This window comes from Balaenoptera borealis, assembly GCF_965194805.1.
Source record: "Balaenoptera borealis genome assembly, chromosome: 8".
Classification (NCBI taxonomy): Eukaryota; Metazoa; Chordata; class Mammalia; order Artiodactyla; family Balaenopteridae; genus Balaenoptera; species Balaenoptera borealis.
In genome coordinates this window covers 112099803-112125537 of record NC_138865.1, presented here as the reverse complement: position 1 = coordinate 112125537, position 25735 = coordinate 112099803, and the positions used below count along the sequence as shown (strand labels likewise).

Below are 25735 nucleotides of genomic sequence, written 5' to 3'. Positions count from 1 at the left end.
AGGGTTTCTAACTTTTTGGGCTAATATTTAGTGAGCATTTACTGTATGCTAATGGTTTTAAAACATTGTCTCCTTTATTCTTTCAACTCTATGAAGTTGTTCTCAACTCTTGTTCTCCCCATTTTACAGATAAGGAAACTGACAGTTTAACACTTGGCTAAGGTCGCAGAGCTGCCAAGTGGCAGACCTGAAGCCTGTGTGATTCCAAAGCCAGTGTACTTTTTATCTTTTTAAAATAGTGGTATGATTTACATACAGTGAAACACACAGATATTGAGTGTAACGTTCAAGCAGTTTTCACAAATGCATGTACCCTTGTAATTCATGTTTCATCAAGATATAGAACATTGCCATCCCTTCAGAAAATTCCCTTATGCTTTTTCTCAGTTGATCCCACTATTCTGCCCCAAGAAGCAATAACTTCGGATTTCTGTCATGATAGATTAGTTTGTCTGTTCTGACATGTCTTATAGATGGAATCATACAACATGTGCTTTATTGTGTCTAGTGTTTTTCAGCATAATGTTTGAGACTCATCCATGTTGTTGCAGGTATTAGTAATTCATTTCTTTTTATTACTGAGTAGTATTCAATTGACTATATCATAGTTGATCTATTCATCTGTTGATACCTGGGCTGTTTCTAGTTTTGTACTATTATGATAAAGCAGCTATGAAAATTCTTGTACAAGGTTTTTGTGGATATATTTTAATTTCGCTAAACGTATCTAGGAATTGTTGGGTCAGATGGTAGATGTATGTTAAACTTTTTATGAAATTGCCAGTTTTCCAAATTGTACATTTTACAATTCCAGTAGTATGAGTTCTAATAGTTCCACATCCTTGTAAGTGTTTGGTGTTGCCAACTTTTAAATTTTAGTTATTGTATTGAGCAGGTAATGGGACCGATGTGGTTTTTTTTTTTTTTTTTTTTGATAGAATTCGCCTGTGAAGCCACCTAGTCCTGGGCTTTTTGTTTGTTGGGAGTTTTTTTTTTTTTTTTATGAGTTTGATTTTTATTATTATTTTTTGCTTTTTTTTTTTTAATCAGTCATCAATTTTATACACATCACTTTATACATATCAATCCCAATCGCCCAATTCAGCACACCACCATACCCACCCCACCACAGTTTTCCTCCCCTTGGTGCCCATACATTTGTTCTCTACATCTGTGTCTCAACTTCTGCCCTGCAACCCGGTTCATCTGTACCATTTTTCTAGGTTCCACATACATGCGTTAATATACGATATTTGTTTTTCTCTTTCTGACTTACTTCACTCTGTATGACAGTCTCTAGATCCATCCACGTCTCAACAAATGACTCAATTTCATTCCTTTTTATGGCTGAGTAATATTCCATTGTATATATGTACCACAACTTCTTTATCCATTCGTCTGTCGATGGGCATTTAGGTTGCTTCCATGACCTGGCTATTGTAAATAGTGCTGCAGTGAACATTCGGGTGCATGTGTCTTTTTGAATTACGGTTTTCACTGGGTATGTGCCCAGTAGTGGGATTGCTGGGTCATATGGTAATTCTATTTTTAGTTTTTTAAGGAACCTCCATATTGTTCTCCACAGTGGCTGTATCAATTTACATTCCCACCAACAGTGCAAGAGGGTTCCCTTTTCTCCACACCCTCTCCAGCATTTGTTGTTTGTAGATTTTCTGATGATCCCCATTCTAACTGGTGTGAGGTGATACCTCATTGTAGTTTTGATTTGCATTTCTCTAATAATTAGTGATGTTGAGCATCTTTTCATGTGCTTCGTGGCCGTCTGTATGTCTTCTTTGGAGAAATGTCTATTTAGGTCTTCTGCCCAGTTTTGGATTGGGGTGTTTGTTTATTTAATATTGAGCTGAATGAGCTGTTTATATATTTTGGAGATTAATCCTTTGTCCGTTGATTCGTTTGCAAATATTTTCTCCTATTCTGAGGGTTGTCTTTTCATCTTGTTTATGGTTTCCTTTGCTGTGCAAAAGCTTTGAAGTTTCATTAGGTGCCATTTGTTTATTTTTGTTTTTATTTCCATTACTCTAGGAGGTGGATCAAAAAAGATCTTTCTGTGATTTATGTCAAAGAGTGTTCTTCCTATGTTTTCCTCTAAGAGTTTTATAGTGTCTGGTCTTATATTTAGGTCTCTAATTCATTTTGAGTTTATTTTTGTGTATGGTGTTAGGGAGTATTCTAATTTCATTCTTTTACATGTAGCTGTCCAGTTTTCCCAGCACCACTTATTGAAGAGACTGTCTTTTCTTCATTGTATATCTTTGCCTCCTTTGTCATAGATTAGTTGACCATAGGTGCGTGGGTTTGTCTCTGGGCTTTCTATCCTGTTCCATTGATCTATGTTTCTGTTTTTGTGCCAGTACCATATTGTCTTGATTACTGTAGCTTTGTAGTATAGTCTGAAGTCAGGGAGTCTGATTCCTCCAGCTCTGTTTTTTCCCCTCAAGACTGCTTTGGCTATTCGGGGTCTTTTGTGTCTCCATACAAATTTTAAGATGATTTGTTCTAGTTCCGTAAAACATGCTATTGGTAATTTGATAGGGATTGCATTGAATCTGTAGATTGCTTTGGGTAGTATAGTCATTTTCACAATGTTATTAATTAATTAATTAATTTATTTTTGCTGCGTTGGGTCTTCGTTTCTGTGCGAGGGCTTTCTCTAGTTGTAGCAAGCGGGGGCCTCTCACTATCGCGGCCTCTCTTGTTGGGAGCACAGGCTCCAGACGCGCAGGCTCAGTAGTTGTGGCTCACGGGCCTAGTTGCTCCGCAGCATGTGGGATCTTCCCAGACCAGGGCTCGAACCCGTGTCCCCTCCATTGGCAGGCAGATTCTCAACCCCTGCGCCACCAGGGAAGCCCTCATTTTCACAATGTTGATTCTTCCAATCCAAGAGCATGGTATATCTCTCCATCTGTTGGTATCATCTTTAATTTCTTTCATCAGTGTCTTATAGTTTTCTGCATACAGGTCTTTTGTCTCCCTAGGAAGGTTTATTCCTAGGTATTTTATTCTTTTTGTTGCAGTGGTAAATGGGAGTGTTTCCATAATTTCTCTTTCAGGTATTTCATCATTAGTGTATAGGAATGCAAGAGATTTCTGTGCATTAATTTTGTATCCTGCAACTTTACCAAATTCATTAATTAGCTCTAGCAGTTTTCTGGTGGCAGTTTTAGGATTCTCTATGTATAGTATCATGTCATCTGCAAACAGTGACAGTTTTACTTCTTCTTTTCCAATTTGTATTCCTTTTATTTCTTTTTCTTCTCTGATTGCCGTGGCTAGTACTTCCAGAACTATTTTGAATAATAGTGGGGAGAGTGGACATCCTTGTCTCGTTCCTGATCTTAGAGGAAATGCTTTCAGTTTTTCACCGTTGAGAATGATGTTTGCTGTGGGTTTGTCATATATGGCCTTTATTATGTTGAGGTAGGTTCCCTCTATGCCCACTTTCTGGAGAGATTTTATCATAAATGGGTGTTGAATTTTGTCAAAAGCTTTTTCTGCATCTATTGAGATGATCATATGGTTTTTATTCTTCAATTTGTTAATATGGTGTATCACATTGATTGATTTGCGTATATTGAAGAATCCTTGCATCCCTGGGATAAATCCCACTTGATCGTGGTGTATGATCCTTTTAATGTGTTGTTGGATTCTGTTTGCTAGTATTTTGTTGAGGATTTTTGCATCTGTATTCATCAGTGATATTGGTCTGTCATTTTCTTTTTCTGTAGTGTCTTTGTCTGGTTTTGGTATCAGGGTGATGGTGGCCTCATAGAATGAGTTTGGGAGTGTTCCTTCCTCTGCAATTTTTTGGAAGAGTTTGAGAAGGATAGGTGTTAGCTCTTCTCTAAATGTTTGATAGAATTCACTTGTGAAGCCATCTGGTCCTGGACTTTTGTTTGTTGGAAGATTTTTTAATCACAGTTTCAATTTCATTACTTGTGACTGGTCTGTTCATATTTTCTATTTCTTCCTGGTTCAGTCTTGGAAGGTTATACCTTTCTAAGAATTTGTCCATTTTTTCCAGGTTGTCCATTTTATTGGCATAGAGTTGCTTGTAGTAGTCTCTTAGGATGCTTTGTATTTTTGTGGTGTCTGTTGTAACTTCTCCTTTTTCATTTCTGATTATATTGATTTGAGTCCTCTCCCTCTTTTTCTTGATGAGTCTGGCTAATGGCTTATCAATTTTATCTTCTCAAAGAACCAGCTTTTAGTTTTATTGATCTTTGCTATTGTTTTCTTTGTTTCTATTTCATTTATTTCCGCTCTGATCTTTATGATTTCTTTCCTTCTGCTAACTTTGGGTTTTGTTTGTTCTTCTTTCTCTAGTTTCTTTAGGTGTAAGGTTAGATTGTTTACTTGAGATTTTTCTTGTTTCTTGAGGTAGGCTTGTATAGCTAGAAACTTCCCTCTTAGAACTGCTTTTGCTGCATCCCATAGCTTTTGGGTCGTCGTGTTTTCATTGTCATTTGTCTCTAGGTATTTTTTGATGTCCTCTTTGATTTCTTCAGTGATCTATTGGTTATTTAGTAACGTACTGTTTAGCCTCCATGTGTTTGTGTTTTTTTCCCTGTAATTCATTTCTAATCTCATAGCGTTGTGGTCAGAAAAGATGCTTGATATGATTTCAATTTTCTTAAATTTACTGAGGCTTGATTTGTGACCCAAGATGTGATCTATCCTGAAGAATGTTCTGTGCGCACTTGAGAAGAACGTGTAATCTGCTGTTTTTGGATGGAATGTCCTATAAATATCAATTAAATCTATCTAGTCTATTGTGTCATTTAAAGCTTCTGTTTCCTTATTTATTTTCATTTTGGATGATCTGTCCATTGGTGTAAGTGAGGTGTTAAAGTCCCCCACTATGATTGTGTTACTGTCGATTTCCTCTTTTATAGCTGTTAGCAGTTGCCTTATGTATTGAGGTGCTCCTATGTTGGGTGCATATATATTTATAATTGTTATATCTTCTTCTTCGATTGATCCCTTGGTCATTATGTAGTGTCCTTCCTTGTCTCTTGTAACATTCTTTATTTTAAAGTCTATTTTATCTGATACGAGTATAGCTACTCCAGCTTTCTTTTGATTTCCATTTGCATGGAATATCTTCTTCCATCCACTCACTTTCAGTCTGTATGTGTCCCTAGGTCTAAAGTGGATCTCTTGTAGACAGCATATATATGGATCTTGTTTTTGTATCCATTCAGCAATCCTGTGTCTTTTGGTTGGAGCATTTAATCCATTCACGTTTAAGGTAATTATCGATATGTATGTTCCTATGACCATTTTCTTAATTGTTTTGGGGTTTTTTTTGTAGGTCCTTTTCTTCTCTTGTGTTTCCCACTTAGAGAAGTTCCTTTAGCATTTGTTGTAGAGCTGGTTTGGTGGTGCTGAATTCTCTTAGCTTTTGCTTGTCTGTAAAGCTTTTGATTTCTCCATCAAATCTAAATGAGATCCTTGCCGGGTAGAGTAATCTTGGTTGTAGGTTCTTCCCTTTCATCACTTTAAGTATATCATGCCACTCCCTTCTGGCTTGTAGAGTTTCTGCTGAGAAATCAGCTGTTAACCTTATGGGAGTTCCCTTGTATGTTATTTGTTGTTTTTCCCTTGCTGCTTTCAATAATTTTTCTTTGTCTTTAATTTTTGCCAATTTGATTACTATGTGTCTCGGCGTGTTTCTCCTTGGGTTTATCCTGTATGGGACTCTCTGCGCTTCCTGGACTTGGGTGGCTATTTCCTTTCCCATGTTAGGGAAGTTTTCGACTATAATCTCTTCAAATATTTTCTCTGGTCCTTTCTCTCTCTCTTCTCCTTCTGGGACCCCTATAATGCGAATGTTGTTGTGTTTAATGTTGTCCCAGAGGTCTCTTAGGCTGTCTTCATTTCTTTTCATTCTTTTTTCTTTAGTCTGTTCTGCAGCAGTGAATTCCGCCATTCTGTCTTCCAAGTCACTTATCCGTTCTTCTGCCTCAGTTATTCTGCTATTGATTCCTTCTAGTGTAGTTTTCATTTCAGTTATTGTATTGTTCATCTCTGTTTGTTTGTTCTTTAATTCTTCTAGGTCCGTGTTAATCATTTCTTGCATCTTCTCAATCTTTGCCTCCATTCTTATTCCGAGGTCCTGGATCATCTTCACTATCATTATTCTGAATTCTTTTTCTGGAAGGTTGCCTATCTCCACTTCATTTAGTTGTTTTTCTGGGGTTTCTTGTTCCTTCATCTGGTATATAGCCCTCTGTCTTTTCATCTTGTCTATCTTTCTGTAAATGTGGTTTTTGTTCCACAGGCTGCAGGATTGCAGTTTTTATTGCTTCTGCTGTCTGCCCTCTGGTGGTTGAGGCTATCTAAGAGGCTTGATGGGAGGCTCTGGTGGTGGGTAAAGCTGACTGTTGCTGTGGCGGTCAGAGCTCCGTAAAACTTTAATCCAGTTGACTGTTGATGGGTGGGGCTGGGTTCCCTCCCTGTTGGTTGTTTTGCCTGAGGCAACCCCACACTGGAGCCTACCTGGGCTCTTTGGTGGGGCTAATGGCAAACTCTAGGAGGGCTCACGCCAAGGAGTACTTCCCAGAACCTCCGCTGCCAGTGTCCTTGTCCCCACCGTGAAACAGAGCCAGCCCCCGCCTCTGCAGGAGACCCTCCAACACTAGCAGGTAGGTCTGGTTCAGTCTCCTATGGGGTCACTGCTCCTTCCCCTGGGTCTCGATGCGCACACTATCCCGTGTGTGCCCTCCAAGAGTGGGGTCTCTGTTTCCCCCAGTCCTGTCGAAGTCCTGCAATCAATTCCCACTAGGCTTCAAAGTCTGATTCTCTATGAATTCCTCCTCCCGTTGCCAGACCCCCAGGTTGGGAAGCCTGACGTGGGGCTCAGAACCTTCACTCCAGTGAGTGGACTTCTGTGGTATAAGTGTTCGCCAGTCTGTGAGTCACCCACCCAGCAGTTATGGGATTTGATTTTACTCTGATTCTGCCCCTCCTACCGTCTCACGGTGGCTTCTCCTCTGTCCTTGGACGTGGGGTATCCTCCTTGGTGAAGTCCAGTGTCTTCCTGTCGATGATTGTCCAGCAGCCAGTTGTGATTCTGGTGTTCTCGCAAGAGGGAGTGAGAGCACGTCCATCTACTCCGCCATCTTGGTTAATCTCTTATTTATTTATTTTATGGATGTGTTGGGTCTTCGTTTCTGTGCGAGGGTTTTCTCTAGTTGCAGCAAGTGGGGGCCCCTCTTCATCGCGGTGCGCGGGCCTCTCCTTATCGCGGCCTCTGTTGCTGCGGAGCACAAGCTCCAGATGCGCAGACTCAGTAATTGTGGCTCACAGGCCTAGTTACTCCACGGCATGTGGGATCTTCCCAGACCAGGGCTTGAATCCATGTCCCCTGCATTGGCAGGCAGATTCTCAACCACTGCGCCACCAGGGAAGCCCCCTGATGTGGCTTTAATTTGCATTTCCCTGATGACTATTTATATTGATTATCTTTTCATACCCTTATTGGCCATTCATATTTTGTCTTTTAGAAGTGTCTATTCAAAGTCTTTTGATAATTAAAAAAAATTGTGTTCTTTGTCCTGTTATTGAGTTGTGGATATTTTTTATTATGATACAAGTCCTTCATCATATATATATGTTGTGAATATTTTCTCCCAATCTGTGGCTTTCTCTTCTACTTTATTGACATGATTTTTAAAAAATTTATTTATTTATTTATTTATTTATTTTTGGCTGTGTTGGGTCTTCGTTTCTCTGCGAGGGCTTTCTCTAGTTGCGGCAAGCGGGGGCCACTCTTCATCGCGGTGCGCGGGCCTCTCACTATCGTGGCCTCTGTTGTTGCGGAGCATAGGCTCCAGACGCGCAGGCTCAGTAGTTGTGGCTCATGGGCCTAGTTGCTCCGCAGCATGTGGGATCTTCCCAGACCAGGGCTCGAACCCGTGTCCCCTTGCATTAGCAGGCAGATTCTCAACCACTGTGCCACCAGGGAAGCCCTGACATGGTTTTTGATTAGCAGAAGTTTTACATTTTTTTGAAGTTCTATTTATTAATTTTTTCTTTTATGATTAATTCTTTCTGTATCCTCCCTAAGAAATCTTGGCCTAACCTGAGATTGCAAAGGTATTAGTCTATGTTTTCTACTAGAAACTTTATGGTTTAGCTTTATTCAAGTTAATTTTTTTTGTATGGTGTAAGATAGGAATCAAAGTCTTTTTATGTGAATATTTATTTGTTTCAGCACTATTTGTTGACAACAAGACTTTCCTCATTGAATTTTTGATGCACTTGCTGAAAAATAATTTGATCTTTATATGTATGATCTACTTGTAGACTCTGTTTTCTTCCATTAACCTACTTATGTGTTCACTAATACCACAATGTTTTGAATACTATAGTTGTATAGTAAATCTTGAAATCGGATGGTGTTAGTCCTCCAACTCCATTCTTCCTTTTCAAAGTTGTTTTAGGTGTTTTGGCTATTCTAGGGTTTTGTTTGGTTTTGTTTTAATTTCGTTTTACATTTTAGAATCAGCTCATCAAAAAAAAAATTTTTTTTTTTTTTTAGTGAAAAGCCTGCTGGGATTTGATTGGATTTCATTGAGTTGTCATTCAAATGAGTTGTCATTTTAGAATTGAGTCTTCTAATCTATGAATGCAGTATATTTTCCCACTTATTTAGAACTCCTTTATTTTTTCTCAGTGATGTTTTTAAAAGATTAGTGTTGAGATCTTGTGCATCTTTCTTCAAATTTATCCCTAAGTAATATTTTTTTTAATGCTGTAGTAAATGGTATTATTTAAAAATTTTATTTTCCAATTGTTTGTTGCTAGTATATAGAAATGCCGTTTTTTTTTTGTATATTGAGATTGTATCATACAACATTGTTAAATTTGTTTACTAGTTCTAGTAACTTTTAAAAATAAATTCTTTGGGACTTTTTATGTGTACAGCTATGAATAAAGACAATTTTACTTCTTCCTTTTTAATGTTTATGACTTTTAGTTTTCTTACCTTATGGCATTGGCTAAGATTTGCATTCCAATAGTAGATAAAAATGTTGAGGATGACATTCTTGTTTTTGATCTTAGAGGGAAAGAGTTCAATATTTCACTATCAAGTATGATGTTAGCGATAGTTTTTTTCTTACTATTTATTTTTAAAAATTGTGGTGAAATATACAGACCAAAACATTTATTATCTTAACCATTTTTTAAGTGTACAGTTTAGTGCCGTTAAGTACCACACTAGTATTGTTATGAAACCATCACCACCATCCATCCACAGAACTCTTCCTATCTTGCAAAAATGAACCTGTAACCATTAACAGTATTTCCCCATTCTCCAGAGTCCGGCACCCACCATTCTACTTTCTGTCTCTATGAATTTGGCTAATTTAGGTATCTCATATAAGTGGAGTCATGCTGTATTTGTCCCTTTGTGGCTGACTTCTTTCACTTACCATACTGTTTTCAAGGTTGATCCATGTTGTAGCATGTCAGAATTTCCTTCCTTTTTGAGATGGACTAATATTCCATTGTTTGTTATGTACCACATTTTGTCTATCCATACATCTGTTGATGGATACTTGGGTTGCTTATAGCTTTTAGCTATTGTGATGTTGTGAATAATGTTGCTATGAATATGGAGTGTACAAATAGCTCTTCAAGTCCCTATTTTCAGTTCTTTTGGGTATATAGCCAGAACTGGAATTGCTGGATCATATGGTAATTCTATTTTTAATTTTTTGAGGAACCACCATACTGTTTTCCACAGTGGCTGTATCATTTTACAATCCCATGCAGCAGTGTACAAGCGTTCTGATTTTTCTGCATCCTCCTATTTTCTGTGTTTTTGATAGTATCACACACACCCAATAGTATCTCATTGTGGTTTTGATTTGTATTTCCCTAATGATTAATTCTGTTGAATGTATTTTCATGTGCTTATTGGCCATTTGTATATCATCTTTGGAGAAGTACCTATTTAAGTCTTTTGTCCATCTTTTAATCAGGTTTTTTGTTGTTGTTATTTTGTTTTTTGTTTTTTTAGTTTTAAGATTTCTTTATATATTATGGATATTACCCCTTATCAGATATATGATTTGCAAATATTTTCTCCCAATTTATGATTGCCTTTTCACTGTTGATTGTGTCCTTTCATATACAGATGTTTTAAATTTTGATGTAGTACAATTTACTTATTTTTTCTTTTGTTGTCTGTGCCTTTGATGTCATAGCCAAGAAATCATTGCCAAATCCAGTGCCAGGAAGCTTTTCCCCTTTGTTTTCCTCTAAAAGTTTTATGTCTTACATTTAGGTCTTTGATCTATTTTGAGTTATTTTTTGTATAATATGGTATAAGATGACGTTCACATTCATCCTTTTGCATGTGGATATTCAGTTTTGCCGTCACTGTTTGTTGAAAAGATGGTCCTTTCCTCATTGAATAGTCTTGGCAACCTTGTTGACAGTCATTGACCATATAGGTGAGGGCTTATTTCAGGGCTTGCTGTTCTGTTTCTTTTGTCTATATGTCTGTCTTTATGCCACATTGTTTTTTTTTGTTTGTTTGTTTTGTTTTGTTTTAAAGTTATGTATGTTTCAAAAACTGTGGATTTAAAAAATTATTTATTTATTTATTTGGTTGCACTGGGTTTTAGTTGCAGCAGGTGGGCTCCTTAGTTGTGGCATGTGAACTCTTAGTTGCAGCATGCATGTGGGATCTAGTTCTCTGCCCAGGGATCGAAACTGGGCCCTCTGCATTGGGAACATGGAGTCTTGGTAATTCAACTTGGTAATATTTATTGTAGATTTTTGTGATTATGTTCAAAAGAGTCAAAGCCTATATCCTTAACCTCAGTGGCATTTTGGACACGTTCGCTTTTACTTGTGTGAGTTTTTATTAGTTTTTTGTGTAGTCTTACACCAACTAACTGGTTTTCTAGATAGGTTTAGGCACCCTCCTTCTGCTTCAAATTTGAAGTCTCCATCTAGTGGTCTCTTCTGAGAGCACAGTGGTGGGAGGCTGTGATGATGTATTGGCATTTATTCCCACTTAGTCCACTAGGTGGCAACAGGCCCTAACTGAAGAGCCAAGAGCAAGCAATCAGACCGAAAAATGGGAAACAATGCTTGTAAAACTCATAATTAAACGGAACAGAAAACCAAGATTTTCTGAAAAGTAATACTGCTAGCCCTCAAGATATGAGAGACGGAGTGAGCCTTTAGCTCATTCTAAGAGCATGTTTGGAAACTCTAATTAATATTATATGGGAATCCATTCTGCTGCCTTCCTTCCATTGCCTCTCAAACTTCAAAATCTTGGCTTATTCAGTGGCTATCCAGTTGCTTTTTTTTTTGAATATTGGGGGATGGGGGGGAAAGGTGATAGAGCTGACCGTTAATGCAAAGAGATCTGAGTTTGGGGAGTCAGGGCAAGAAGGATGTGCTCTTATATCCAAGAGCTGATAATCTACTTCCAGGGAGACTGCAAGAAGAGGCATCAATAGCTCCCTGCTGTCCCTTGGGTCTGAGACTTCTTTCCTTGGGCGTGAAGAAGAGTTTTTGTGAATGTTATAGTCGAAGTGTGGGTTTCCCTTATAAAAATGGAAATTGGGAGAACAGAAATTTTCCTGAATGAGGATTTGTTTAAGATAGTAGTGAAGGAAGAAGGTCGTTTAAGGGGATGTAAGATTCTAAGAAGCTATGAATAGAATTATCAGTCTGTGAAAGTTAAAAGATGATGGGTGGGGTGAGTTCTAATGCTCCCTGAAGTAGTTAAGAAGAGAAAAGGTTTGGGAGGACAACTAGGCTGGAAGCAGAGTGACCTGGCAGCCTGTTGCAGCTTGCTTGATTATGGCAATGGATGCCAACTTTTTTGACCTCAGTGACTTACGTAGGTTAGGAACACAGCTGACTTAGGCAGGACCCCATTATCTACTTAACCTTCCTATTCCTGCTTTCCAGTTGAAAATTCATTGACAGTGGACTATTACGTGCAAATAAATTTGGAGGGAGGATGATAAATGTGCATTAGCAATTGAGGTATGGTTCGTATTTGAAACATAGCATATACATGTCAAAGTCTAATTACAGTACTAGAAAATTTTTAAATAAGCATACTGTTGGTGTACTATGATACACAGCATGTATCAAACTAATTTGAAAACAATGATGCTGAATGAGTCATAATGAAGATTAAAAAGCAAGAATAACAGTAATTGAAAACTACCACTAATTCCCTCAACAGTGATAATGGAGTTCAGAGAACGGCAAGATTTCCAGTTGATTTTATGTGTGTGTTTGCAGTAGGATCTTTGCACCATTGCCACCCATTTTGTGACAGCCAGGCTTATTAGTAGAATGCTAAAGAGTCTCTTGTTACTTTTAGTTTATAAACACCAAATTTTATTGACAGTCCATTAACAAGTTACTTATAGCCTTTATTCATAAGTAGACATGAACTGAACATCAGTCCCTCATAAGATGGATGAAAGTTGGATTAATATACCATGAGGATCCTTTAAATTCATACCTTGAGAATCATGGGGCTAAAAGATTGGGAAGGAGGAGGAGAAGGTAGAAAACAGCCACAGGCTAGCTAGAAGAAGGCTCAGTGCAATGGGCCTTTGGAGCTAGGTGTGAAATAGAAAAAATGTATGTCTTCTGTGACTTAAAGCAAAATCTCACCATTGTGTGTGTGAATGTGTGTCTTCACTATGTATGCGCAGATGTTTATGATAATGGCTCTAATACTGTTGATAGAATTACTACTCATGTGATCAGTCCTATTGACAGAATTATTTGTTACATGAGTCTAACAACAAATGATTCTTCTAGGAATTGTTTTTCCTTATGTTGAAGGGTAATCGAGAAGGAAGTAAAATCCTTTATGTAATGATTTTGTGCTGGGATTTTTGTTGATTTTTTTTCGTGTGTGCATTATTCAGCATCTCAGTTGTCCAAGAATTTTTCAACATAACTAAGATGCAATAAAAGCCAGGCCCTAAACATCATTTTCATCAAGATAATCTTAACTGTGAAATCTAGTCTCTGTCCCTTTGTTTCTCTCTGTCTCTCTTTCTCTTTGTGAGAGGTTTTGTTAGACAAAAACTTAAAATACCTTAGTCACCTTTCCTAATCATGATAATTTTGACCCTTAATTATCTTTCACCAAAAATATATTCTCTTAAGTTTTATAAGTTAAGTCTGACCAGTTAGTTTCAACCTCTGACCTTTGTTTTCTCTTTTGAAATACCTTGGATAAAAATATCACCGAGCAAACAAACCTCAAAAGCAACATTGGTAAATTAGTGGAAATGATCCTACAAATGCAGATGAAAGGTAACAGGGTAATTTGAAAAGCTTCAAAAGAACAGTGGAACTAGAAACAAGTTTGGAAGAAATAGATGTTGATTGGGAGTTGATACGGCTGCTCACATGTTAGTGATGTAGTGCTGTCATGTGAAAAGATTGCTGCCTGGCAGGAATTACTCTTGATTAGTTTTCTTGATATACTTGGTGCCATTTAGATCCTAAATATTAGTGATATGATTTTTACCTATTGTTCAGTATGTACAAGTTTAATCAAGCTATTATAGAAAAGACCTACCATTAGTGGGGCTTGCCATATGTCAGATGCCGTGCTAAGCACTTTATTCTCACCTTATAATCCCCATCACAACCCAATGTAGTAGGTGGTAGTTCCCAGATGAGAAGCTAAGGCTAAAAGGTTAAGACCACACTGCCTTTCATTCCCTGTTCATCATAGCCAAAGAAAACTTTAGAGCTTTGAGAATATGATCTAGTTTTAGAGGTTTGTAAAGAAACTTGGCATAGTCAGAAAAACATGAGTTGAACACAGGGAGCTGTATTATGGTGAAGTAACACACGAAAGTGTGTGCACAGTGCTGGTGCCTGGGAAATATAGACTGGTAGCAAGGGAGGAAAACCAGAGGTGTTGACTCAAGTAGTTAAATTGTAAGAAAGACAGTCTCCTTAAGCTAGTTTAAAATGGGGACATTGGTGGAAAATACAGGGTTTCTCTTGGGGCCCAAGGAGGGAGCATTCAGTTGGATTTCATGAAGGAGCAAGACCAGGATTTCTTTCCCATCTCTCTGTGGAGGCTTATCTCTGCTTCTCTGGTGCTTCTGTTTCATATTTCACTTCTCGTTCAGACTGATACTCTTTGCTTCTGTGTCCATGATGGAAGATGACTACCCCTGATTTGCCCTGCCTTGTCATGTCTTTCCAGCACCCATGCTCAACACAGACTAACTGAAGCATTTGTGTTCAAATCTTAAATACTCAGGAAAGAGCATAAACCCAGCTTGGTGTCCAGATATCCATTTACCTGGGGCTATGGCCACTGACTATTCAGTAGAAGCTGCAGGTGCATTCTAAGGAGAATATTAATAGAGCAGACAAATTTTCTGATATGATAGTTTCAGTCAGGAAACAGGTAGCATGGAGATTGCAGACACTCCCCATTAAGTCCGGTATTTGAGGGATAGTGCAAAGGTAGGGCAAATTCAGGGGCATGGTTGATTAGGAATTATTTGCTAGCCCTGGGGTGGGAAAGGATGGGGATCTGGCAACTGCAGTGAAAATCCAGGCATTAGGTGATGCTTGAAGTTTGGCAAGTAGAAAAGATACTTTAAAACCACTCAGTTATTGGCTGGGAGTTATAAGCGTGCTGATGGCTTAATTGCAGTGGCCAGGGCCGCTTGTAGCCCTCAGTGTACCTCACTGCATAACACCTATTTGAGTACCTACCTGGTGACAAGATCTGAGGCTGTCCAGGTACTCTCGCCCTAGCCATGATTGGCTCTGGGGCTGGTTCAGATTGTATACACACATAGAAGGTACTAGTGACTCCAACAGTTAGGGCTTTTGGTAGTGGAAACTGAAGATAAATCTTTGATATTCAAGTTTTTGTATTGTTGCCTTTGGGATTTGAAAATCATTCCAGTATTCCAGAGTAACTTTATTCCTCTGCCTTCCTCAGGAAGTTTTTCCTCCTAAGTGTATTTTGGGATTGAGTTGTATTTGAGCAGTTTGTTATGGTACTTGGGTCTGATTTCAGGAAAATAGACTGGAATTCAGACTAGCTGTTTGGCTTCACCAAGATTAGGATTTTATCACTTGTGAGATTTGTAAAAACATATCTGAGGAGGAGATTCATTTCTGGCATGAGTGAGTGAGAAGGTCAACACAGCCTGTCCCCAAAAAGCAACTGTAAAGCTGAATAAAACTATCAACAATAACCATAGGCTTATAACAAATTGAGAAGTAATCAACCAACTTACCATAGCTCACGTTTATTGAATACTGCATGCAGAATATACATTCTTTTCAAGTACACATGAAACAGTCTCTAAGAGTATTCTGGGCCATAAAATAAGTCTAATAAAATAAAGGTTAAAAAGCCCCACATGATCATCCGAGTAGACACAGGAAAAACATTTGACAAAATTCAATACCCATTCACGATCAAAATCTCCCAACAAACTAGGAATAGAAGGCAACTTCTGCAATTTGACCAAGGGCATCTATGAAGAGCCTAAAGCTAACATAATACTTAATTGGGTAAATATAAGTACCTTTCCCCTAAGATTGGGAATAAGGTAGGTAAGAATGTGCTCTTACTACTTCTTTTCAACATTCACTGGAGGTTCTAGCTAGTACAGTAATGTGGGGGTTAGGGAGGAAGGCATCTAAATTGGATGTCTTAAAAGTGTTTTTATTCATAGGTGACATAATCCTATATATAATCCTAAATAATTCACAAAAAAAAAACGCAAAACAAGTAGAACTAATTGAGTTTAGCAAGGTCACAGGATACCAGATCAATATACAAAAATCAGTTGTATTTTTATAGCTAGCAACGGTCCAGAAATGAAAGTGAGAAAACAATTCCATTCACGATTGCATCAAAAGAATAAAATACTTAGGAATAAATTTAACAAAAGAAGTGTAAGATTTGTACACTAAAAACTAAAATATTTCTGAGAGAAGTTTACAAAGACCTAAATAAATAGATTGTGGCTCTGATGGACTGTCTATGCTGGTGACACATATATACAGAAAAATGCCTGCATTCAGCCCCAGGTTATAGATTAATAACCTCAGCTAGACATCTTGCAAATACGTGCTTCTGGTTGACAAGTAGGTGAGAGTTTGGGGAGTCAGGGAATCTTATCTACTAAAAGTGGGGATAAGCCATGGAGTAGTACCGTCAAAGACCAGGATGCATTGGGCTGTACTGCGGTGTGCTGTTTGCAGCACATTTTTTCACTGTGCTCTCTCTGAGGCCTCACAACAATACTGTGAAGATAGGAGAGGTATACTTAGTCTCTTTTCATGGAGAATTAAGGCTTAAGAGGTGACTCACTTGTCCAAGAACACATAACCATGGTAGAAATTGGAATTAAATTCAGGTTTTCTAACTCCATACTATCCCAAACCATTTATTTCTTTTTTACTCTACTGTTTTGCCTCAGCTATTTACAGTTGTCCCTCGGTATCCACAGGAATTGATTCCAGGATCCTCCTTGGACACCAGAATCCGAGGATGCTCAAGTCCCTTATATAAAATGGTGCAGTATCGTTGGTCCTCCACATCTTGGATACGGAGGACCCACTGTACTGGGAAGAGAAGAGAAAGGGGCATGTGATTTTGATTGATTGTGCATGTATTTTTCAGTAGATTTAGTTAGTCTGAAGAGTAGGAGGGGAAGTTGGGCTACAGTGTAAATTCAGGGGTTCTATAGCAAGTATAATCAAGATAACTTTGTCCTGATATCTGGTAGATATTAAAATTATACCTGCGTTGGAACTGTACTTTATGGCACAGATGGTTTGAAGGTATCCTATGCTTACTTCAAGGAGTTTCATAAGTTATAAACATAATTGTGTCATAAAACATAAGGGAATTCATTTGGCAACCATTTATGGAATGACTATTCCATGGCAGGCCCCTTGCAAGATTTGGGATCACCCAGTTGGATCCTATTGAGATACAGCCTGAGAGGAGAACAGAAGTAGGCTGGAATTTGCTTTGTAATTTTCATTCTCTGAGGCTGATGTGTCTGTCCTCCAAAGTGACCACTTCAACCATGGACCTGGAGCCCTTTACTTTCCACTGTCCCTGCAGCTGTGCTTTCTACAGGCACCCTTTCTTAATAAAAATGGTCCGTCTTTTCTTCCTTTCCCTCTGTGGATTCTTCCATATGCTTTTCAGCCAAACATAGGTAGATCTTGCATCTAAAAGAAATCTTTGCTTTTTAAAAAAAGGCATTTAAATAATTTTTCTTAATTGTAGAAATAGTTCATATTTATTGCCAAACACTTGGAAGATATAGATGAGTTGTAAATGATAAACTTAAAAATCACCTTTAATTCTACAACTTGGAGATTTCAACTGTTAACATATTTGCTTCCAGTCTGTTTGAACTTCGTCACTATCTTTTCTGTTTGAGCCAGTTACAAGATGGCTCTAATCCTTTGACCTGGAAAGATGGCCACAATGTTTTAAGTGAAAAAAGGTTACGGAAAATTATGTGTAATTTGTGATATTTTCTCTAAATATAAATACATATATTAATATTTTAAATATCTCTGAAATATCTGGAAGAATAATACACTGAACAGAATGATGCGGGGGGGCAACTGGTGGACTTTAGTTTTCTCTTTTGTATGAATTTTTCAGTAACTACGTAGTACCCCCCCCAAAAAAAAATCTATTTGAAAAACAAAAAGCAACCAAAACCAAAAGCTAAAATACCTTTTTGAGATATCCTTTTCATTCTGTCTATTCCTGCTGCCTCCCTTTTAGCTTAGCTCTTTTGTGCAACAGATTTCTATTTCTTTTTGTCTCAGATCTCTCCTTCCTTCCTCCTACTTCATCTGCTTGGTGAATCTTCCCAAAGTCTTGCTTTCATTATCTCCTTGCGGAGCTAACCATTTAAAGTGGCTTCCTGTTGCACTAATTCTAAACTTTTCTGCTTGGCTCACAAGACTGTCTGTAATTTGTCCTTTTACTTTTTCAGTGCACCCAAACAATCTCTGAACTATTCTGCTCTTGTCCACTATACATGCCACATATTTTCTCTGTTGCAGGTATTTATTTACAAGTCCCGTCTGCAGGAAACACCCTCAAACTCACATAATTTCTCCCTTCCTGTAGCACTTAGTTTTATCCAGTAGAAACTATAGAGGATTTTGGTGGCTAAAATATGTAATTTTTTCATTGGCATATATAGAGACTACTGATTCTCTGGGTAAATAAATGGCATGCTTGTTTAGTTGTACGTTTTTCAAAGAACATGTCAGACATTCTTCTTATTTATTTTTTTGGCTGCGTTGGGTCTTTGTTGCTGTGCGCAGGCCTTCTACAGTTGTGGCGAGTGGGGGACACTCCTTGTTGCGGTGCGTGGGCTTCTCACTGCAGTGTCCTCTCTTGTTGCAGAGCATGGGCTCTAGGCATGCGGGCTTCAGCAGTTGTGGCTCACGGGCTCCAGAGCGCAGGCTCAGTAGGTGTGGTGCACATGGGCTTAGTTGCTCCGTGGCATGTGGGATCTTCCCGGACCAGGGCTCGAACCCATGTCCCCTGCATCGGCAGGCGGATTCTTAACCACTGCGCCACCAGGGAAGCCCTGTCAGACATTCTTTTCTAATGTTTTCAGAAATTTGGAAATAATTGGTAGTTGAAAATAAATACCTATAGGATGCATGGCATCCTGAAAAACAGCAATATGTGAATTACCTCCTATGTGTCCACCAGTATGAAAGGAAGAAAAGTTTTTGATTTCTATAAAGGCTTCTTGGGTGGGACAGTCATCTGAATTTAACCTTGTTCATTCATTAGGTTCTTTTTTTTTTAAAAAGAAACTCTAATGGCTGCTTTCTTTCTTTTTTTAAAATTTATTTTATTTACTTTGGCTGCGTCGGGTCTTAGTTGCGGCATGTGGGATCCTCGTTGCGGCATGCGGGATCTTTCGTTGTGGCGCGCGGGCTCCAGAGCATGGGCTCAGTAGTTGCGGCACGTGGGCTGTCTAGTTGTGGCATGAGGGCTCAGTAGTTGCACCATACAGTCTCTCTAGTCGTGGCATGCAGGCTCAGTAGTTGTGGCGCGCGGGATTAGTTGCCCTGCGGCATGTGGGATCTTAGTTCCCTGACCAGGGATCGAAGCTGTGTCCCCTGTGTTGTAAGTCGGATTCTTAACCACTGGACCACCAGGGAAGGTCCCATTCATTAGGTTCTTTAGGTAGTTTTTAGTTTTTGAGAGAACATAAACTGAAGTGCATCTGTTTCTATAAAACATCAGACACAATTTGATGTGTTTGGCTGCCACAACATGGTGCAAAGTTTTATTCACTCTGAAGAGAGTTACTCAATAGCAACATAAGTATGGCTATATTTTTCTGTACTCAGAAGACTAGTGGCAGTATCAGATGGTGACACAGAAGTTTGGGCAATAGTTGAGAAGTGGATGACATGAAGTGTGGTGGTCAGAATCCAGTGTTAAGTTGCTGGGCTTGGCTTTGCTTCAAACCAGCCTTCGGTGGCTCTAAATACCTGGTGAACTTGTTATAATAAAATACGGATCGTAGGGCCCTACATCTGATCTGGGGTAGAACTCAGGAACCTGCATTTTTAAAAGCAACTCTAGATGATTCTGATGTACAACCAGGTTTGGGAAACACTGGCCTGAACCCCATATTTTTCCTGAATTCTCATCATTTTTAAAAAATAAATAAATAAATAAATAAATAAATAAATAAATAAATTTATGCATGCATGCATGCATGCCTGCGTTGGGTCTTTGTTGCTGTGCACGGGCTTTCTCCAGTTGCAGAGAGTGGGGGCTACTCTTCGCTGCGGTGCGCGGGCTTCTCATTGCGATGGCTTCTCTTGTTGCGGAGCACGGGCTCTAGGCGTGCGGGATTCAGTAGTTGTGGCACGCGGGCTCAGTAGTTGTGGCGCATGGGCTTAGTTGCTCTGTGGCGCGTGGGATCTTCCTGGACCAGGGCCTGAACCTGTGTCCCCTGCATTGGCCGGTGGATTCTTAACCACCACGCCACCAGGGAAGTCCCAATTCTCATTATTTTTCGCATTTTTCTTTTGGCTTTGATTTGTCTTTTTAGTTCTTGTCTCACTACACCTGCACTTCACCTTCCTTCCTACCCCTGAGAAAAAAAATTTCAGAAGGCTAAGTTGACAAGCCTCTTCTCCTGCTGCCTTATTTAATTTGACTTTTGCTATGAGAATCTGTTTCTATCTCAGACTTATGTGTATGATAAATTATTCATGACCAAGGCATTTGTTTTCCTGTCATTATCATGAAAGATTTAGTGGTTTATCTTATTTTAAAGGATTCAGAGAGTCAATACTACATTTAAATTTTTGCTAAGAGAAATGAAGTGAATCTCCCATCTCATTTGTTTTTTTCTCTTAATTGAGGGATGTGGGTTGCAAAGGTCAGAATGAATGGACCTTATAGTTTCGGTCAAAAGAGAATATTTAAATATATTTGAACAATAATAACCAGGGTGTTCATACTAAGGCATATAACTGTATAGTTAATATAACAATATAACAAGATTGTTGTGGAAGGCTATCTGTAATGTATATCTGAGTGAAAAAGCAGATTGTGTGGGAGTAAGTATAAAATGAGGTAGTTTTGGGGAGTTCCCTGCTGGCCTAGTGGTTAGGATTCTGGGCTTCCACTGCCGTGGCCTGGGTTCAGTCCCTGGTCAGGGAACTGAGACTCCTGCAAGGCATGCGGTGCAGCCAAAAAAATAAAAAATAAAATAAAATAAAATAAAATAAAATAAAATAAAATGAGGTAGCTTTTGTTTTAAGCCATGCTCCAAAAAACCACAAAGTTGTGGTATGTATCTATTTATATGTTCATGGATAAAGGTCTTCAAGGAAATAAAATAAATATTTAGTTTACTTATGATACTTATCCTTTTAATGATAGATAATACAATAAATAGTTTGTTATAATTATATTTATTATTTTAAACAAGTTATTAAACTGATTTATTATAGTTATAGGTGATTTCCATTGAGGAAATGATTGCAGATGATGAGGAAAGGGATTTTCAGTTTTTATTTCTTATTTGAATTTTAAATAATGAGCATGTGATTCTTTTTAATTTAAAAATTATGAAAACATTGTTTTTTAAAATATGGTATGATGTTTATTCTTTCTATAAAATATTTCCTTAATTCTAGAACATTGTTTTTTTAAAAAGATAAAGGTGGGGGGGAAGAAGAATATTAGGAATTTAGAGGGCTTACTCTGTATTAGAACCAAAGCCTTTAGCCAGTACATTGGAGACAGCAGCAGCTCCCACCCAGCACAGTAGCTGATACACTTGGGGTGATTCTCTACACACGATTTTCCTTCCCTTGGGTTGTTTGGTCCGCAGTTTGCATTCATTGATCAGTGAGTTGATTCAGAGTCAAACCCACCGACAGCAATGAATGTTGAGTGCAGCCATCAGTGTTTCAAGTTGGTGGAGTTGCCTTGGCCTGTCCCAACTCCTGGCTCTTCTTTTCCACGCTGGATTTTTGAGGTCTGGTTCTGGCATCTCTCTTAGTAACCAGCCGTTGAGGATCCACATAATTATAGACAACATTGACAGTAGAGCTGGGAGATTCTTAAAGATGGAGAAACTGTGGTTCAGGGAAGGGAAGGAGCTCTTGGAAAAGCTAACGGGTAGCTCTGTGACTACACAGGCAGTGCTTGCATACTGGTAGGTATAAACAAGAGCTGAGGATTCTATTTCTTTCTCTCTGTTTTGAACTGAGAATTACGAGTGCCTTTCAAAGTAAATTAGCACAGATTATGCTTTGGATTAAATAATAATAATAGCTTACATTTATTGAGCATTTTTTGTGTGCTAGGAATACAAAGCACTTTATATATTATCTTATTGAATCTCAAAACTCTATGAAGTAGGGATACTTATTATCCCCCATTTTATACATGAGAAAACTGAGACTCGGACACTTGCCCAGGGTCACACAGCTAGTTAGGGAGTTCTGAGCCTAGATTCATCCCAGATCCTTCTGACTCTAGACGTGACTTTTTACTTGAATTTAACGAACATTTAAATCAGCTTATGTGTGGATGGAAATGGTGAGGCAGTTGCTGCTTTCAAACAGCTCGTATTCTAATGGGGCTGTCAGAACTTAACCACATTAACTGTAATTGGAGGTAGAATGTGTTAAGAACTGTGCAGACATTGGACAGTTCTGTGCTATTTTTGCTTATTAAATCCTCTCCTTGTCCCTAATTAAAGGTTTTGAGGGGACATGGGAGAAATGGCTGTAAAATACTTAATTGGATTTTACTCCAAAATGAAATACATGTTTTTAATAAATCTCTTCTTGCTACATCCAATTTCTCACCAGAATGGCCTATTTCTAGGAGACATTTAAAAACATTAGGTATTATCATGGAGCTTTCCTTATCTTGTTGAAATGAAACACTTGTTTGTCGAAAACACAACAAAAAGCAAGGAACAATGGGCAAGAGAAATAGAGGGGAGCTTTTAAAAAATTAACTGGACCACCTTTGGGGGATGGGGGGCGGGACTGGTTTTGGTGATCTAATGTGATATGTGAAGGCACAGCATGCTCCTTTGCTTCAGGAAATATAGTGTTGTCTATAAGGACCCCAAGGTACAGTCAACGGTCGGTGGTTTTTTCAAATCCCAAACTCACCGACAGCGTTGAATGTTCCTTGGAGTCCTCTGAAGACTGGGTCCTGGCCCTGGCAGCCCTTCTTCAGCCTGCACCCATGTTTCAGGAGCCAATGAGCCTGAGAGACCACTGCTGATGGAGCCTCTCACATTCTTTTCCAGGTTTGAAGTTGCGAGTATTTAAGAAATCGCTTTGTGTACAGCGCAGAGCTAACCAACTTCAGGATTGTGAGGCTGCAGTTATTTATATATAAGCAGACTCAAATGGATATCTGAGAAAAGAGCTTTGAATAGTATTATTTTGTAATTCTGAAAATATCAGATATCCCGTTTTATAGTAGTACTTTAATTATTAAAGGGCAAGGATAAGAAAGAAATTAACATATATTGAGGACTTACTGTATACTGGGATTTATTTATTTTTATCTCCTTAAATTCTCAACGTATTTTGACCTCATGAGAAAACTGAGTCTTAAGTGATTTGCCCAAAGTTACATAGCCAGGAGCCAAGGTTGCAAGCTAGACCTTGAATACTGGACTTTATGATAGCAAAAACTCACTGATCGTACTGCCTCCTCCGTTGACCACCACAAAACTTACTGTTGTATATCTGGGGGCAGGACCTTCAGTGAGATCTAAGTCAAACAAGTAAACATCCTCTTCCTGTTTGCCTGTAATAATAGTAGGTGAAATGTTTCATAGAAGAAGATAAAAAAAATTGACCTTTATAATTGGTGATCTCTCTAGCTGAGATCCTGGATCACCAAGTTACCACAGAGGTTCAGGGGTAGTCTATTTTCCATATTGAAAAAGCAAAAAATAAAAACTCTACCACCTAGTAGAAGCCTGTATTTCTCCTTAGTAAGGTCACAGAGAGTAACTAAAATGTCAGGTGTCTTAGCTTTTGGCAGAAATGGTATCAGTGCATTGTAGATATACTGGTTATTTTTTATTGCCTGTTGAATGTCCTTGATGAAAAATCTGGAAAATGAATTAACTACATGGAATTTTTCAGAATATAAGGTTTATAATGGGAGGGATCCAGGCATGCTCCATAGAAAAAGTGCTTACAGAACTGCTGGCTGAATTGAGGTTAATCTTTAATCCGGGATAGTTATTACCATTTGCTTTAAGTTTAAATATTAAAGGTTGACTGTTCTCAAATTCAATTTTAAACAGCCAAATGGTACACATTAAAAAAAAAAATCAGCCACTGAGAATTTGGTTTGGATATAAACTGTTTACGTTCTACATCAGTTTAATTATCTCACCCTCTGTCAAAACACTTCAGTTAGCCAGCTTTGTTGAGTCCTCAGTACTATGACAGTAAATTGTATACAATCAACAACAAAAAATCAAGCAACTGTTACTGTGTGGTATTTTAAAAACTCCTTAATGGGTTTATTTTAAATGGTCTTCTCCTTGGCCTGATAATATGAAGAGAAGTCAGTGTCGTATTCCATTCTGATAAATAGTCAGGCTTTAAAAAAATACTGACCTCTGCTCCCCCAAACCATTAGATGTTTACAAAATACGCTTTCTTAAATTCATGGCATTCTAAAAAGAATGCTTTTCGTAGACTTGAAAAACTAGAGAAGAGTGAAAGGTTTCTAAAGTGACATAGGGGTGTTTCCCATTGTGTTTGAGACAATTAATTTTCAGGGCAATAAAGGCCTTCATTATCTTCATTCCTTCAGTTTGCTTTAAATCCTTAAGTTTAGTTTTTATCATCAAGCAAGTTTAAGGCACGCATTGGATCTTTTCAGTGAGTTTGGCCAAGAGATGTATGTACTCAGTGCAGAAGTCTAGGGGTTAAAAAAGTTGAGGGTTAAATTAGATTATAGAAGCTACTACACATTTAATAAATTGGTCCAAATTAATAAATTGATTTAGACTGGTTTTGAGTTTGTCAAAACTCACCATGCCATCCTTTATTGTTTCACTTACCTCCTTTCTTTCCTTTTCCAGAGGTAACTACGAAATATTGTGAAACCCACATTGCTCTGAGTTGGAGATGTAAATGTTTTCATAGTCCTCTTGAGGCCTCTTGATATACTTGAAAGAAACAAGAAGCATAAATTTAATAAAACAATATGTATTTGAGAGATTAGTAGCATAGAAGGGGAGTCACTGTCTCAGGTGGCTGTCTGCCAGTAACTTCCCAAGCACTATACAGGGAACATCTCTAGAAGTGTTTGAAGTAATGTTGCTATTCTTGAGGACAAAGTCTTAAGTTACAAAGATGACGACAAAATGTCAGCATGCATCCATGTTTCTCTTAGCCAAACTGCCAGTGTTCTGCTTCATCCTTCTCCTAACTCAACAGCAGAATCTTTTCTAGGAACCCTTTCTCCTACATACAGCCCTTGCCATCACCGAGCCCAGTGTCTACGCAGAGAACTAGACATAGACACAGCTGATGACAAAGAGGATGACTGCTGTGCTGACGAAACGGTATGAACTATGTTAAGGGAGAATAGAGAAAAGAAGGGTTAATTCTGCCTAGGAGGGAGTGCCAGGAAAGGCATATCTAAATGGTCACATCTGATCTGGGCCTTGAAGGTTTAGTTGAATCTTTACTAGACAGAGAAGGAAAGGTATTCCAAAACTCTGTACAGGAAATCCTAGAGGCAGGCAAGTTCAAATAATGGTGAATAGTATTGAGAGTAACCCCTCAGAGCATCAGTTAACTCATCTTTAAGATGCTGGACAAATAGCACTCGCTCTTCCTGTGCACACAGCTGTGAAAATCACAGGAGGTTATGTATGTGAAAGTAGCATGCAAATATAATTGGTAGGTCTCTCTTCTCGTTGCTCTTGGTTTATATGTGCTAAATAGAATAAATGAAGTACCTTATCATGATAGACTTCTCCAATTTGATTTTTATTTGGCTTTATTTTTTTTCCCTTTGAAGTGACCATAGTTTACATTTTTCATATATTAATTGTTTGGGGAAGCAATATTAAAAGAGCACAGACTTCAGAGCCAGAATCTTGACTTTGCAACTTAATAGCTA

General features: G+C 38.3%; 1 protein-coding gene and 1 long non-coding RNA gene across 5 annotated transcripts in view; one reads left to right on the top strand and one right to left on the bottom strand.

Annotated features, from left to right (window-relative positions):
* NR6A1 (nuclear receptor subfamily 6 group A member 1) overlaps positions 1-25735 on the top strand; it is a 217182-nt gene that overhangs the window by 46147 nt on the left and 145300 nt on the right. The gene's annotated exons all lie outside the window — the stretch shown is intronic.
* The window catches only part of LOC309633951, a 55137-nt gene continuing 36566 nt past the window's right edge, over positions 7165-25735 (bottom strand). Inside the window, exons 2-3 of the long non-coding RNA XR_014247780.1 lie at positions 24666-24773; positions 7165-16647 (exon numbers count right to left, since the gene is read on the bottom strand). This is a non-coding gene — a long non-coding RNA (uncharacterized lncRNA). The remainder of the gene's footprint in view (positions 16648-24665; positions 24774-25735) is intronic.